Source organism: Cygnus olor, chromosome 9 (genome assembly GCF_009769625.2).
Source record: "Cygnus olor isolate bCygOlo1 chromosome 9, bCygOlo1.pri.v2, whole genome shotgun sequence".
NCBI classification, from domain to species: Eukaryota; Metazoa; Chordata; class Aves; order Anseriformes; family Anatidae; genus Cygnus; species Cygnus olor.
In genome coordinates this window covers 15,448,697-15,463,557 of record NC_049177.1, presented here as the reverse complement: position 1 = coordinate 15,463,557, position 14,861 = coordinate 15,448,697, and positions in this window count along the sequence as shown.

Sequence of the window (14,861 nt, the reverse complement as noted above, 5' to 3'; positions counted from 1 at the left end):
GTTGCCTGCGAGGTGGCAATTGCATTAGGCTTGGTTTGTTTGGTGAGAGAAGGAGGGTCCTGTTTGTCAGGTATTTTCTCTTCTCAACTCCTCCAGCTTCTGCCAGCTTGGTCTCAGCCCTCAGGCTGAAGAGGCAGGTGTGAAGTGAGGTGAGCTATTTTAAAAAAAAAAAAAAACACAACTCAAAACCACACACATGGAGCAGGCTTGTGAATGTTGGAGGGGAGGATTTTTGTGAAGCCTGGGCGGTGTGGAGAGCACAGAGTATCTGGAGCTGTTTGTGCAACACAAGGTATGGCTGAGGCCTTGCAAGTACCCCTTGGCTGTGCTGGGGCAGGGTCTCTCATGTGTGAGCCCTGTGGTCGTGCCTGGGGTGGCAGACTGCACTTCTTGTCTTCAGGGATTTGGTCTGCCTTGAACAGAACCAGTAATGTGGAAGCTGCTTAAGCGGCTGCCATACTCTTGCCTTTGCCAAGCTGCCAGGCTGGGTCTGCCTTGTTAAAGGAGTGCTAAGGTCACCCTTGAAATAAATCTCACGCTGGAACTGCAGCCTTGTGTTTGCAAGATAGTAATTCCTTGAAATACCAGAAAAAAACACCCATGGACACCAGGGCCTTCTGTGCTGGTGTTACACAACATCTTGTCGGTGTTGTTTCTCATCTTGGAGGCTTTACTCTAGAGACACCAGGGCTGAGCTTGCATCAACCTTGTGTGTTTGAGTGGTTTTGAGAGGAGGGTCCTCTAAGTGCCTGTTTGTCCTTTGGTGAGTGGAAGTCACTTAACTGATGACTCTGTTTCTATGACTGTAGGATAGAGATGTTGTCTTTCAAAAAATTGGGGGGGGGGTTGGTTTGGGAAAAGCTTTGAAAAATGTAGGGTGCTAAAAAAACAATGGCATAAATGTTATGCAAACAAACTCTGGAAGATGAGGAAATACAGGTCAGGTGCTCGCATTTTCTTGTGATGCCTTGGGATTGCTGTAGTGTGACTCAGAAATATTTGGGTGGTGGAAGCTAAATTACAAAGTGAGGAAGTGGCTTTTACTTTCTAGCAGAATATGGATTCTCTGTAGCAAGGGCTCCTCTCTATTCTTGTGTAATACTGACTCTTTCCCTTTCAAGGCTTTGCATTTGATGGCAGCCTTCAACAAAAGCTGAAGCAGAGGCACTTCTCTGAACAGAAATTCTGGGTGAGATTACAGAGGGCTGAGCAGAGTTAGTTCCAGTGACTCCCTTCACAATGTTTTTGCATGTAGCTGGGCTAAGTGGTGAATTCTATCGACAAAATAGCAAATACTTTGTAAGACTCTCTACAGAGCCATTCCCCAAGTTACCTCTCTATGCTAGGCTGCAGCTGCCCACTGATGCCAAACCATGAGTGGGGTTTAGTGAATGGGAGAAGGAGGTGAAGTGAAAGAAATGTTTGCTTGTGAGACCACTAGCATTCATGGAATGCTGCTGACAGATGGCTGCCAAGGTTATAAGGGTATTTATCACTTAAGGAGATAAATCATAGCTGTGTCTTCCCAAAATGATGTTGCATCTTTGAACTTCTTCCTGAATAAAGCTCTTCTTGTTTTCTGCTAGGCTCTGCATTGGCAATTGAAGGAACAGTGCCTGACTAATGATGCTGGACAGCAAGGAAATACAGTTGTCCTGCAAGAGCTGGCAGGTACATTGGGGATGCTGTTCATTGTGTTTTGTATTTGCAAGAGGGAGCTTGTGTGAATCCAGACATTGTGGATACTAGCATCTCCTAGCAAAAGGCTTATAAACCCTAGCAGTCATCTTGATGCAAGGATTCATTCTGGTTGGCCTGCTGGGAGCACTGGCTGTGTCCAGAGTTATGCATGCTTAATGATTTCCCTTGTCAATATTTTTAGTGGGCCGTTTTCACAGGACCATTTCACCTACCATCACCTTCTATCCTTTCTATCTTCATAGTTGCTTCTCCCCAGTAGATGGGAGGAGATGCTGTTTGTAGCAATCAGTGCTGTTACATGCCCTGTATGCTTATTTTGAAAGAGTAACAACTCTTTCCCCACCCCCCCCACTTGGTGGAGGAGACGGAGGTGCTGCCTTCCACAGTAGCCTCCTGCTTTGTCCCCAGGAAAAGGGCAGGCTTTCCCTTCACCCAGCTCCCCTGTACAGCTGAGGAGAGAAGAAATAAAAATTGAAGCAAGGATTCGCAATGAATCAACATCCCTTGCTTCCCCACCCTAGCTAATCCTAGAGCTGCCTGTAGGCTGCTCTGTTGTAAATGCTGCTGGTAAAATCACACTCCTGCCACTTTTCTTCCATGCCCTGGCTTGCCCTCTCTGTTAGGGAAGCTGCCAGGAATTCTCTGCTACGTATGCAACTGCGGGGGTGATACAAGCGCCGCTTTGTGTTCAACATGGCATTTAGGAGCTGTTTTCCCATTGCTGGTGATCAGAGCAACATCTGTCTCCTTGTTTACAAGGATGCAATTGTAAGATGATCAGAAAGGCTGGGTTTCTGTGGCTGCCACTTATAATAACTACTGAAATGCATTCCCGTATCAGCAGGAAGAATCTCATAATATATAGATAGACCCTCTAATCTGTTCTGCATTAGCAGATGATGGAGATGGTCCAGGCAGTGATAATGAAAGCTGGCCTGATAGAAGGCTGTTGAGATCCTTTTAGTTAAAGCTTGATGATTTGTCAGGCTGAATGCTGTCTTGTTCAGCTCTTGTGCGCTGAGGTTTGACCTGGGAGGGGACTGCAGATCCCTGCACCCCTGGCTGGGCTTGTTGGCAGGCGTGCTTGGCTGAGCTGTTCCAGTGCTGCCTTCAATATAATGCAAGCCATAAAAGGTGGTATCTTCCATGCTAGTCCCCAGTGTTCTCCCCTGTACTGGGATGCCAGCTGTGAACTCTAGATTGAGCACAAGCCTGTTCAAACACATGCTTAAGCAAGTGCATGTAGTTGAGTCATGCATGAGTACTGCATATCTCAAGGGGGCAGTTGTGATTATGGGAGCACCTGGATTTGGTGCATTTCTGAGGCCACTTTCATGTCCTGTTACCTGCCTCTATCTGTGCAGGATCCATGAGTTCTGTAGCTCTTTCTCATTGGCACATACTCTTTCCCAGTTGCTGTTCCCTGTGGGCAATTCTCTCCTGCTCTGCCTGGTTTCTGTACTGCATTTCTCAGCTCCTCAGCTGTATGGTCTGTCCCTTGCACAGAGAAATAAGGGTTATGCTGGTGGATTTCCTGGGGAGCAGGGGCTGGATGAAGGGAAGATTTTCAGGTCTCTTATGCTTTAATGTGCCCGGACAAAGTTCAATTGTGCAGCACCTGTGGAATGTCTGGGTCTGCTTTGCATGGCTGTTTCCATGGGCTTGGAGCTTTCTATGTGGCTTCCCCTCTCTTTTTTGTCATCATGATCTGTACCCTTCCTGCTGTTTATTTTCATTTATTGCTTTTTTTTTTCTTCCTGTGTGAAGAGCTCCAGGCTATTTAAGAAGTCTATCCAAGACCTAGTGGAGAAAATGGAGTCTGGGATGGCATTTTTGCTGAAGATGTCCCCAGGATTGGAGCAGTCCCTCTCCATCTATGGCTGTCCAGTTTTCACCTGAGGGAGCAGATGAGCTTGGCTGGGTAACCCTCTGGTGACTACAGCACAAATGATCTGTAAAACAAAAGTCTTTCTCCTGCAGAAAGACATCTGGCCACTAATAATGGGGGGCAGCAAGCAGAGATGAGGTGCATTGCCCAGATGTTTTGTTACATGCTCAAATATATGTATATATGGCTAGGGTTTTGATGGCAGAAAGCCTTATTTTCTTGTCAGTGAAGTAATTTATATGTCTGTCAGCTCTTCAGGAAGTATCATGTCAGTGGAAATGTAAGGTCTCCTGATCTTCTAACTCTTTGGCCTTACTTAAATTCTCTGAGTTCTCAGCAAACTAAGATTAACAGAATGGCTCTAGACATTCAATGGGAGCTCATGCTGCAGTGACCTTACTGATTGCCACTGATGAGTGGCAAGAATAGCAATTTTGAGCTTTTCTACAGAAGCAGCTTTTCGTCACTGTTGGAGATGGATCCCCTCCTTTGGGTGAGGAGCATGTTGGTGTGCAGTAGGAGGTGCTCTGTAATTCAGCACTTTTGGAGGTTTTACTTGCAAATAGAGATTTGGAAAAACCTAGGAAATTAATCAGTTGACTGTGGATGGAGAAACATAATTGTTGACCTCCTTTAAATGTTTTCTTTTCAGTGCAAAGCTGTACTGTAGCTTGAAGTGTCATCTTTGTGGTCTGCTCTTAAGAAAAGGCTAAAGAGAAGGTGGGGTGTTTAGGCAATACGCTAGACTGGAGCTCAGGAGATGCTATAGGAGATATCAGCTGGATTTTTGAGTAGGCTACGGATGACTCTGACACAGGCAAGCCATTAAATGTACCTGTGACCTTGTCTTTTGAATCTCAAGCTCTTTGGAACAGTCTACCCCTTGCTAAATGTCTGTAGAGTGTCTAGTGCAGTGGATGTGGTTTCTGGGCCAAACTCTTGGACATTACTGGTCATAAAACAGCAAATAATGCTCACCTGTTTCAATTGTGTAATTAGTCTGGAAATCCATATCCTTTACTGAAACTTCCTTTACCCTGGTGCCATCAGCTCTGTGTTTGGGAGGACAATGTGCCTACCCATTGGCAGAGGAGCTGCCAGACTCCTCCTGCATCCCCTTTTTCAGTATTTGGACACGTTCTTTCAATGTACTTGGCCAAGGTTGGCTACCTTTTGCTACTGTCATAAGGAAAGCAGTCCTTGTACATCTGGATAATATGTTGTTGTCCATCAAGTCACTGGCACAGACTTTCCAACTCAGTGCCATACCCTCTCCGCCACCTAGATGGTTTGCAGTTGCACCTAGCCATAATACTCTCTATGATGATTCCCTCTGATTCTGAGTCCTTTATTACTTACACCAAAGGTTTTATTTTAATCCAGCAGCTTGCAGTATCACCATCACATTTATACTGTTTCTTTACAACTGTTTCTTCAGTCTACCTTGTTCTGCCAGTCTGTCTTCTGGCTCCCTTGTCTATCTAGGTGGTAAAGCCCTTGAAGAAAGGGGTTAGCTGTGTTACTCCTGCAATACTCAGTCATAGTTTGTCGTTTGGTGGGGAATAGCCTATAAACTTGTGTAAACTTTCGCTCACAGTACAGATTTCATTATATTAGGTAGGTCTAATTATAAGGCCACTAGAACTCAGGTGCAGCCTCCAAGCACAATAGTAATATACATAATCACTTGGGTAGCTGCCTCTGCTCTGAGACCTCATAATAACCGGAGGTGGAGCAGGTCATATTTTGGCTTCCACTGGGTGTACATTTTGATGGATGCAGTGGGGATGTCTGCAGTGTGCTTGACCTATTAAAATTGCTTCTATTATGCAATTTCCCATTTGAAGAAGTGATTACGGGTGCAATCCCGTATCAGTTTACACTATTGATCATCCAGTGGTTATCCTGTTAGGATCCCAAGAGTGCTCAAACTTGTTTCCAAATTTTTTTCCTTTTCGGGCTGTTATGTAAGAGCTACTTTGATGTTCCAGTCCTGTGTGCAGTACAAGGCAGCACTAGCCCTTTGGCTTCTGCATTTACCAATGCTGCTTCTAGAGTGGTGCAGGCTGGCAAAATCCAAACTTTCAGCAGCATAGTGCTGAGGATGCATCAGCTACTGTACCCCAGAAGTGGCCTGAGACCCAGAATATCACTGGGGGAAATACCAACCAGGGCAGAGGATATAAGTGTTGGTGTCAATTGTTCCTATCAGTCTGTGGGTGGTCATAAAGGATGAAGAAATTGTGAGCAAATGAAAGTCTTGGTAAGGAAGTTGCTGCCTCAGATCTGGACATCAGGGCTCAGTTTTGTCATTCTAGGTGAACCAAAGAGGAGTCACACTGCTTCAGCCCCTCTATTCCCTGGCGAAGGGCATAAAGGCGATGTTGCATTCATGCTTATGTGAGGAGCATTAAAACTACTTGGCTTTCTAATCTGTATTTTAGCTTATTCCATTGTAGATATACCTGAAGCTCACCCAGAGTGCTGGCTGCCCAGGCACACACATCCACCTCTGTTTGCAATTATGATACTGAACGATGTTTATATGTTAGAGATAAAGCAGGACAGCCTCCCTGGTTACTGCAGTGATTTGATTTTTAGGTGCACACTCTGACCTGAGCTGGTAGTTGGCCAAGGACACTAATGTTAACAGGCCTGTTTTTGGGTAAAGTGGTACAATACCTTCAATGGCCAGAGGAACTTAGCTCCTAAACTGTTGTCAGTGTGAAGCTTTTTATGCTGTTCTTGAGTTTGCAAGGGGAGGCGAAGGGAGAGCACAGTCTTAGTGAGTAGAGGGTACTAGAGGCTAGACAGAAGGCACAAGGCACCTTACTGGAAGTCATGACACACGGCACGCTCCTGTTCTCCTCCACCCAGTTCACTCTGGCCATACCAATGTCCCCTGCTGGCATTTCCCCTTCTTCCTTTGTCAGTAGATCTTACTGACTCACTCTTGTTTCAGCCCCATAGTTGCATTTTTCCCCTGCAGCTTCACTCAAACCTCATGTTTGACTGTGCTCAGCCTGAAGCTCCGCGTGCCGTTGGCTGGCTGCAAGCAGGAGCCCCTTCAGCACTGGGAGAGCTCCAGCAGGGCATTAATCAGGCTCTGTGCTGCTCGGCTCGGAGCGAGGGCTGCGGGGATCGCAGCTCCAGGCGGTGCTGATGTGAAACATCTGATGCTATCTGGCAGATGGGAGATGTTTACTAATTAGTTTGCCTTAGACAGATTTTAAATAATTTTGTTCAGATTAGGGTTTACGCTCTGCCTAGCTCCATGCTGGGTTCCAGAGTCAGGCTGGGGCGTTGGATTTTGATTGACAGTGACGGCTTTTCTTGACCAGGCATGCCTTTGTGGTCAGATACTTCCTCCCCAGCTGCTTTTGCGCCCTTAGCTAGCAGGGTCTAAGCCCAATCCAAGTCTTACTATCATTAATAAGTTTCCTGAAACTTTATTCAAAGACTTTGAGTATGGACGGGGTTGTCTTAGATTCCCACCTCACTGCATTGAGTGAAGTGGGGACTTGTCTGTAAAAGGGGAGGATTAGCTTCTACCTGGAATTATCCTTTAACAAAGTGATTCAACAAAAATCAGAATAGAGGAGGATTTACAGGCTTGAGAAGCCCTTATCCCAGAAGCTAAAGTCAAGATCATCAAGCATGAAATGATGAATAAGGGCAGGGAAACAAATGTCAGATACTGTGCATAGGTAGAGCATGCTTATTTTTGGCCCTTGTCATGTATCTGGAGCCATACTCCCTTTCTGTCTATGCAAAACAGACTACTGCTTGAATGATGCAAGGCTTTAAATTCTCTAAGTGACCAGATGGAGTTTGCCGCAACAATAGTGTTTCTGCTTGGTTTTGGGAAGGGCGGTGGTTTTGCTGGCATTACACAAGGCAATGTGTGATAAAATAAGGAACCTTCTTTCTCCAGCTCTTCTGATTTATGAAGCTGCTGGAAATCAAAACTCTATTGCTGTTTGAAATTTTTGCTCCAAACTGTACTGGATGTTCTTCACATATTAATTTGTGGATTACAGAATGTTCTAGGCAAAACATCAGTGGGACAGTAAAACATTAATGCAAGAGTTCAGCTAACAAAATAAAACCACAGTGTTCTTCTATCCTGCTTAATAATGGCTTGAGTGAAATGGGGACAGTTGTGTGGTCTAGTGGCAAGTGAGGGGTGTGGTCCTTTGGATTCCTGGAGCTGCTTCCCAGCTCTTCTTTCCCATGCTGGGTGACCTTAAGCAAGTTTACCCCTTGCAAATTGGAGCCTGATGTCTGGCTAGGAAGCTTATTGGAAACTTAATTTTTGAGAGAGCATTTTGGGAGCTTGAGATGACAGGTGCTAAATAAAGGCACTTCTCTCTATTAAGTAGCTCTAAGAAAACACACTGAGATTCCAATTTTGTGACATTGGTACTTAGAGAACTCATATTTTGGCTTTTTATGAATTAAGTACTCTTCATCTGGAGTTGTCAAGAGATGACAAACATAGCTACTCCTGACCATTTTGCTAGGTTGACCGTTTCAATTTTCAGCTCTTCGCTTTATTAGTGTGAGAAGAACAATGGCCTAACTTCCATGTCAGCATATTATTTTTGATTTAAACAGAACTGTGTTGCGGTGGTCTTGACCATAGCAAAAGGTGCTCCAGAGCCAGGACGTTAACATAATTTTAAATGGGAGTGAAACAGGTTGGCTAAGCCTTGCTTTCCAAGTTGAATGTAAGGCATCAGGAAAAACGATGAGCATTAGGGAAAAACTGTTGCATCAAATGTAGACGGGATGTGTGAGATAGAAGGGTTACTCTGCAGAATACCACTGGTAGGACACTTACGCTAATTGTGCAGAACTGTCTGTTGAAAGGGGACAGCAAACATTTTCCTGCCTCATGGAGTAGTTGGAAAATGAAGTTGTAAAATGCTACAATACTGGGGTAGTGGAGGTGAAAGAAAGATCTGCGGACTGAGTTCCTGACAGAATGATCTTCATACAAGGTTACCTTATTTGGTTCTCTACTGTGAATATTTGTATAACAAAGAAAACCTTTTAAACATCAGCCTATCATCCCTCTATCTCTTATAGAGCTCAGGTCTAAATACCTACTCGGAACTTCCCTGAGCGAGGTGACAGAGGGTCTGATTGCTTCTGCACAGTCAAGTATGAGCCAGAGTCTTTGGGAAGGAAGTCTGTCATACTCAGTGTAGTCTTGCACCAGAATTTTGCCATTGGATTTTGCTGGAACTGGATCAGGCTGTTACTCTGAATGCACCCGCAATCAATCAATTTCAAGCTGTGCCCTCATCTATGGCCAGAACAAATAAAGATTTTTCTCCTCCTCCCCCATATGCATAAGTGACGACATGTCATTGGGTAAGTGTTGGTTTATTGTCCAGCCAGCAATTTGTCCTGGCTTGAAGTTTGGTAGCAGTATTCTGCACAGCATGTACTGTACAGGACACCTGGAGAATATGCTTTGGATTTGCACATACCTACATATTTAGGTAGCAGAGAAGCAAAGATTGCTGATCTGTGTGTTAGGCAAGCTCATGGGTAATCTAGTGATAGAGCCTTCAGTGTATTAAGACTGTTTTTGCAGGTAAGTGTTTCGAATATTGGAATTTAGGCATTACATACTTCTAATTAGCTCTTTTCAAACCAGAATGGCACTCGATCAAGCCCAGTTTGATCCTAGCTGACTCATACCAGCCCACTGCACATGTATGAACCTCTTGCATGTGGAAAGATGGTGTGGGATTACAAAGCCAAAATCCTACTGGAATATTGTGCAAAGGAGTGCTGTGATGTTTACCCAGTGCAACTGTTAATGAGTGATGCCTAATATAATGCAGCTCTTCTAGAGGCAATGATTTCATTTACACTCAGGTTTATTTAAAGTGTTCCAACACCTCTCATAATTAGGCCCCATTGTCTTGCCACAGCAGTGAAAATGGAAACTAGATTTTTTTACAAGGATTTCTGGAGCTCGAGCAATACATATAAATAATATACACAAGCCATATTTCAGGGTCACTGGAAGAAGGAAAATAATTCACCTGAGACCTTATGATCACAAGGAGCCATGACTTCCTGCATGGCAGCCCAGTTTATCAAAAGGAAGATGTGTGTCCAGTTATACACTTCCCAGCAAGAAAAATACTGGGATGAGTGTACAAGATGTGGCTCTGTGAACAGTTAATGTGGCCTAATGTGAAACTAGTAGGACAAACTGATTTCCTTTGGAAGGCAGACCAGGATACTGGAAAAGACTCATGGACAAGGGTGTGTGGGCCTGGCTGATGCTGTCACACATTAGGCCTCTCCTCTTTGCCTGTAGGGATCCAGCAGTGTGTACAGTCAGCCACCTGGATAGGTCCTTCCTGTGGTTTGGGTCTTGATAACAGTGCCTTTGGTGCATCTTTGAGAGTGCCAGCCTTGGCCCAGTGGGCGTAGAAATAGTCCTTAGAAGGGGATGTTCCCTGAACCCACACTGCCTCAAGCTGCTCCACCTTCCCCTTGTCCTTTCCTTCATCTCTCAACTAAGAGATGACTCGGGGTTGTATGAGGGAAGCAGAGGTGCACTTAAACTCAACTCTTCAGGTGCTCTACATCTTCTGTGTGCATTGTTCTATGGCCAGGCAATGACCTGGCTCCTGGAGCACTTTCATCAGGATAATGGAGAGAGTCCCCTTGCCCTCCAATCTGGCCAAGGGTTTACGAAGCCCATAGCAATTCCTCCATAAAGACGTGATCTGACTAGTTCACATTAACACGCCAGTTCATAATATCTAATGGAAATTATCAGTAGCCTAGGCCTCTGCCATAGACAGATGTGTTACCATTTTGCAAATGTGGAGTTGAATAATTCTGTTCTATCGTTTAGAAAGCTAGTGATAGGATTATGGCTCTAGAGTGTCCGACTCTCAAATCTATGCTCTCCTATATCTATCTTTCCCCAGACGTTATTTAGAATAATTTCTCCTTCCAAACAAAAAATAATTTTGGGAAAGGCAGATTCCCAATTCTGCTATGAGATGTCATCTCTGTGATAGTGATGATTATGGGATACAGCAAATGCATACATAATTACTCTTACAGCTCACAGAGCAGCAGAGAGGCCTATTTGCTGCCTCCTGAAATATATAACCAAAGACTTTTCCTCATGCTGTCTTCTCTGTGCATTCATGAGCTCATTCCCTAGGGCTTATTGTGAAATTGTTCTAATTTTTTTGAAGTAGGGAGAAAAATGAAATAATTCTGTTGGAAATGGCATTGATTTGTCTGTGAAGTCATTACAGCTGTTCCTCTCTTGAAGGAGCAAGAAAAGGAATTCCTGTCTTTTTTTTTTTAACGTGGGGAGGTGAGAAGCAGTCTGACACTAAGAATGAATTTTGGGAACGGTTCTGAAAGTGCTTTCATGTTACGCACGTGAGAACGCACACTAAGAGTAATAATAAAGTTAAGAATTTTCTGACTTTCAGATGTGTGGCTTGGTCTGTGTCAATAGTTATAACGGGATCTTGGTGTAGGGTAATTTATTTGATGCAAAGGGTTGTGTTTGACAGCCTGAACTTGTCAGCCTTGAGTCACATAAGGGAAGGCTCAGCAGAATGTATAATGCAGATGTTCAAATAATAAAATGAAAAATACCCTTCTGAACTCTTCCATTAAATAAGAAAATTAAAATGGCTTAACAAAACACTTTTCTGTCCCTGTCTTTTAACACCAAACTGAAGGTCCAACGTGGAGTCTGAAATTGCTCATCAAGGGAAGGGACCAGGCTAGGATTTAGCAAATGGCTTTGTTATTTATTTATTTAAATAAAGCAATTAGTTCTAAAGGGAACATGTCATATGCTGTACATTGCTAAGGTAGAACAGTCATTGTGCTGTTTGGCACTCCGTCAAACCGCTCCTTGTGCGTAGTTATTGGAGAAAGTGCATTTACACGTACTGTCGACGTCCGATGCCGGGAAGAGGTTTCTTAAATAACAAGACACAGGCTATTACGTGCATTAGCTTTATTATTTTTTAAAAGTGTCTTAGCCCTTGGGGACTGAAGGTACTTAATAATATGTTGCAATTACAGTGTGCCAATGTGTTGTCGTCATATCTCAGGTGCTTGACAATCAAACAAGTGCAAATTAACCTTTAGTTGTCTGCTGAATTTCTAGCCAGGTGCATTTATGTCTAGAGCTCACAATGCATGCATAGGGCAGTGAAGGACAGCATACATCTATTGTCTTAGTGTATGACCAGAGACTGTCTCAGGAGGAATGTCCTGCTCCATCACTAGATAAGCTTAGTCTATATAAGAGATGTTTTTTATTAGGATGATGTGACTTTCGTACAGCTGTATGGGATGCCTTGGAGATGGAGAATGATCAGAGGGCTTGCACCTTGAAAAGCGTGTGTTTGTAGAGATGAGTTGCAGATGATGTAAATGGAAGGAAGGATGGAGCACATTCCCAGTCCCATATTGCACAGTTCTTGAACCTTCAACTGAGGTATTATGCTCCTGCAAGGTTTCAAGGAAAGGGTTGCCAGAGACAAAAGAAATGCTGCATGAGTAGTTCCAAAGTGGGGAAAAGACTGAAACGTTTGCTAGCTCATTATTAGACATCAGAGAAGCAAAAACAGAAAGCTTACCCCTGACAACTCCTCAGAGCAACAAGAATTGTCTATTTATTTTCCGTAGGAAAATAGTTCCTGTGTCCCTAGAAAGATGGGTGGTATATGGCAACCTGCTCAGCCAGCAGTAAGCCAAAAGCAAATTCTCAAGTCACAAAACTCACTGATGGGGAGGTTTAGTAGTGAGTGACTTTAGTGCTGTAGACAGGACCCAAACCTCTCATGGACTGAGCTGTTCAGTGCATAAATGAAGATAATATGAAGTAACTTCTGCTTTGTAGGACTTTTGTTTATTTTTTCTCTCTCTGGCATCTGCAATATTAAAAGAGGTCTCAGAATGGAAGTCAAGGGGCTGTCCTGTGGAAACGCGGCTGGCGTATCACCCTGAAGGCATGGAAAAGATCTGGTCTGAGTTGATCTCTGCCACCTAACCAGGTACAACTTGTCATTCATCTTTTGTGCTCTGGTTATTGCAACTGTGACCCGCCGGTACGTTTGGGTGTGGAGGAAAGGAGGCAAAAGGAGAGAGACAGATGCTCTCTGTAGGTAACAGACAGCAAGAGTTCAAAGCAGACAGCTGATAGGCGTTTATTAGGCGGTATCAAGTGGTTTTGTTTTTTTCTTTGGAGTTTGAGTACAACTTGGAGGGAAAGTTTTCCTGTCCAAGAAATTAAAGAAGTTTTAAAGACCAGATGAAGACGTAAAGCAAATACTTAAAACTAGCTGAGATGCTTGATGTTTGCTGCTGGGTCACTACTGAGATTATGGTGACCTGACTTCTAGAGTTGCAGCAGGCACAGCACTTTTTCTTCTTCTTCCTGAAAACATCTCATGAGGAAGCTTGTCTAGCATCCAGATCTGTCATGCTTGTAACCTTTAGGGTAACTTCTCTCTGTGTGGTGTGAAATGTGGTGATGGTGGTCCACTGGGCACGCTGCAATACTTCGTTCAGGGCAGAAGCAAAGCTGCTCTCAACTGAGTCGAACATTGCACCTGCAGCCAAGACAGTTGCTGAAAACTGGTGGGCCCGGGACTTGTCCTTTATGCAGCAGAAGTACGTGAATTCTCCTGAGCTGTGCAGACCATTTGGTAGCCAGTACTGCCAGTATTTATGGCACATACATTACAGGTGGAGCTGTTAGGAATACCGACAAAGCTAATGTCTTTCTGTTACATACACAGGCTTCTTTCTGAAGCCTATGTTTTCAGGGGCTTATAGGTTGCAGTTGACTGCTTCAGCTGATGCCTACTGTGTAAAATCCTGTTCTCTTCAATTTTGGTTTTGTTTTTATTTTTTTCTTTTTGTTTTGGAAAGTTCATTTAAAGTGATTCAGTGGTTTTGGAGAACAAGACTGGAAATTGTTTGCTAATAGCAAAAATAAGCTTAATTGTTCTCTTCAAATTCTGTATTTTAGAGCTGGACCTTGGACTTCAGAGGATAGAGGAGTTCATGGGGTCCCCATGGTGTTAAGGTTGTGGTGCCTTGTATGACATATGTATGGAAAGCTGTGTATTGCCAAAGTATAAATCTTCTCTCCCTCCCTCCCCCTGCCTATCAAAAGGAAGGGGGAAAAATACATTTCAGCATGTTCAATGGAGCCTGCCAACAAATCCTCCTGAGACTTCCCTCACTGAGATGAGAATAGGGGTGAGGCTGAGCAGGTCTGCCTTTGGTGTGGTTTCTGCCAGCTGAAGGGGAGTTATCATGGGGCCAGGCTCTGGATCTAGGGTCAGGGATGTGTCAGTCAGATGGACATGGTTAGGGCCTGACAGATACTCCCAACCACAGCACTAGAGTTAAATTTCAGAGCCTTGTTCCAAAGTGTGGAAAACCCGTATCTTAACATCTTGTTTGGAAAAACTGAATATAAGCTACACAGTTCTCATTTTTCTAGTAGATGTTACAAAAACAAACAAACAAGTAACAACAGAAACAACAGTTCCCTACATGATGGTTAGACATATCTTCCCTAAGTCTAGGGAGAGCCCTTCTGTAGGCTCCTGTTCAGAAAGAAAAAAGTAGGAGTTTTGCTGCTGGTATCAGTATGAACAGGTAAGCCTCCAGGGTTATTGGCACCTCTCCCTTGTTTGGTGCAACTTTTAAAGAAATGGGTTAGGGAACAAGAAGAATGGCTCAGTGCAGGAAATAACCATGGATCTCATCATGAAGAGAACTTCTGTGTCGGAGGCTTAAATTAAACTTCTTAGTTTCTTAATTCACTGATAAGACATAGACTGAAGGAGGCCTCCATGCTGCAGGCTACACTAGTAGATCTCTGGTTTCCTCTGCTTGCAGTCTTGGAGAAAAAAAGTCGATCTTGCACCATCTCTGAGATGGTTCACTGCAGCTTCACAACTTTGCTTGGAGCAAGAATTAGAGCTTCAGGAAGCCACTTTCCTTCCCCTCATGCTTCTGGAATTCAGGACAGGGGCTTGCTCTTGAAAATGTTGGTTTTCACAGGGTGATGTTTCTGGGTGTCTTGTTGGAGTTCTGAAAGCTGTGATTATGCCTGAGCTTTGTGATGTGACTGAAAGAGCTGATGAGAGCTGACCGCTAAACTCAGTATTGCACTCAGTATTGGCATCATTCTAGTTCTTGGCTTGCTCAGCGTGCAAAAAGGGTGCTGCAAGAACAC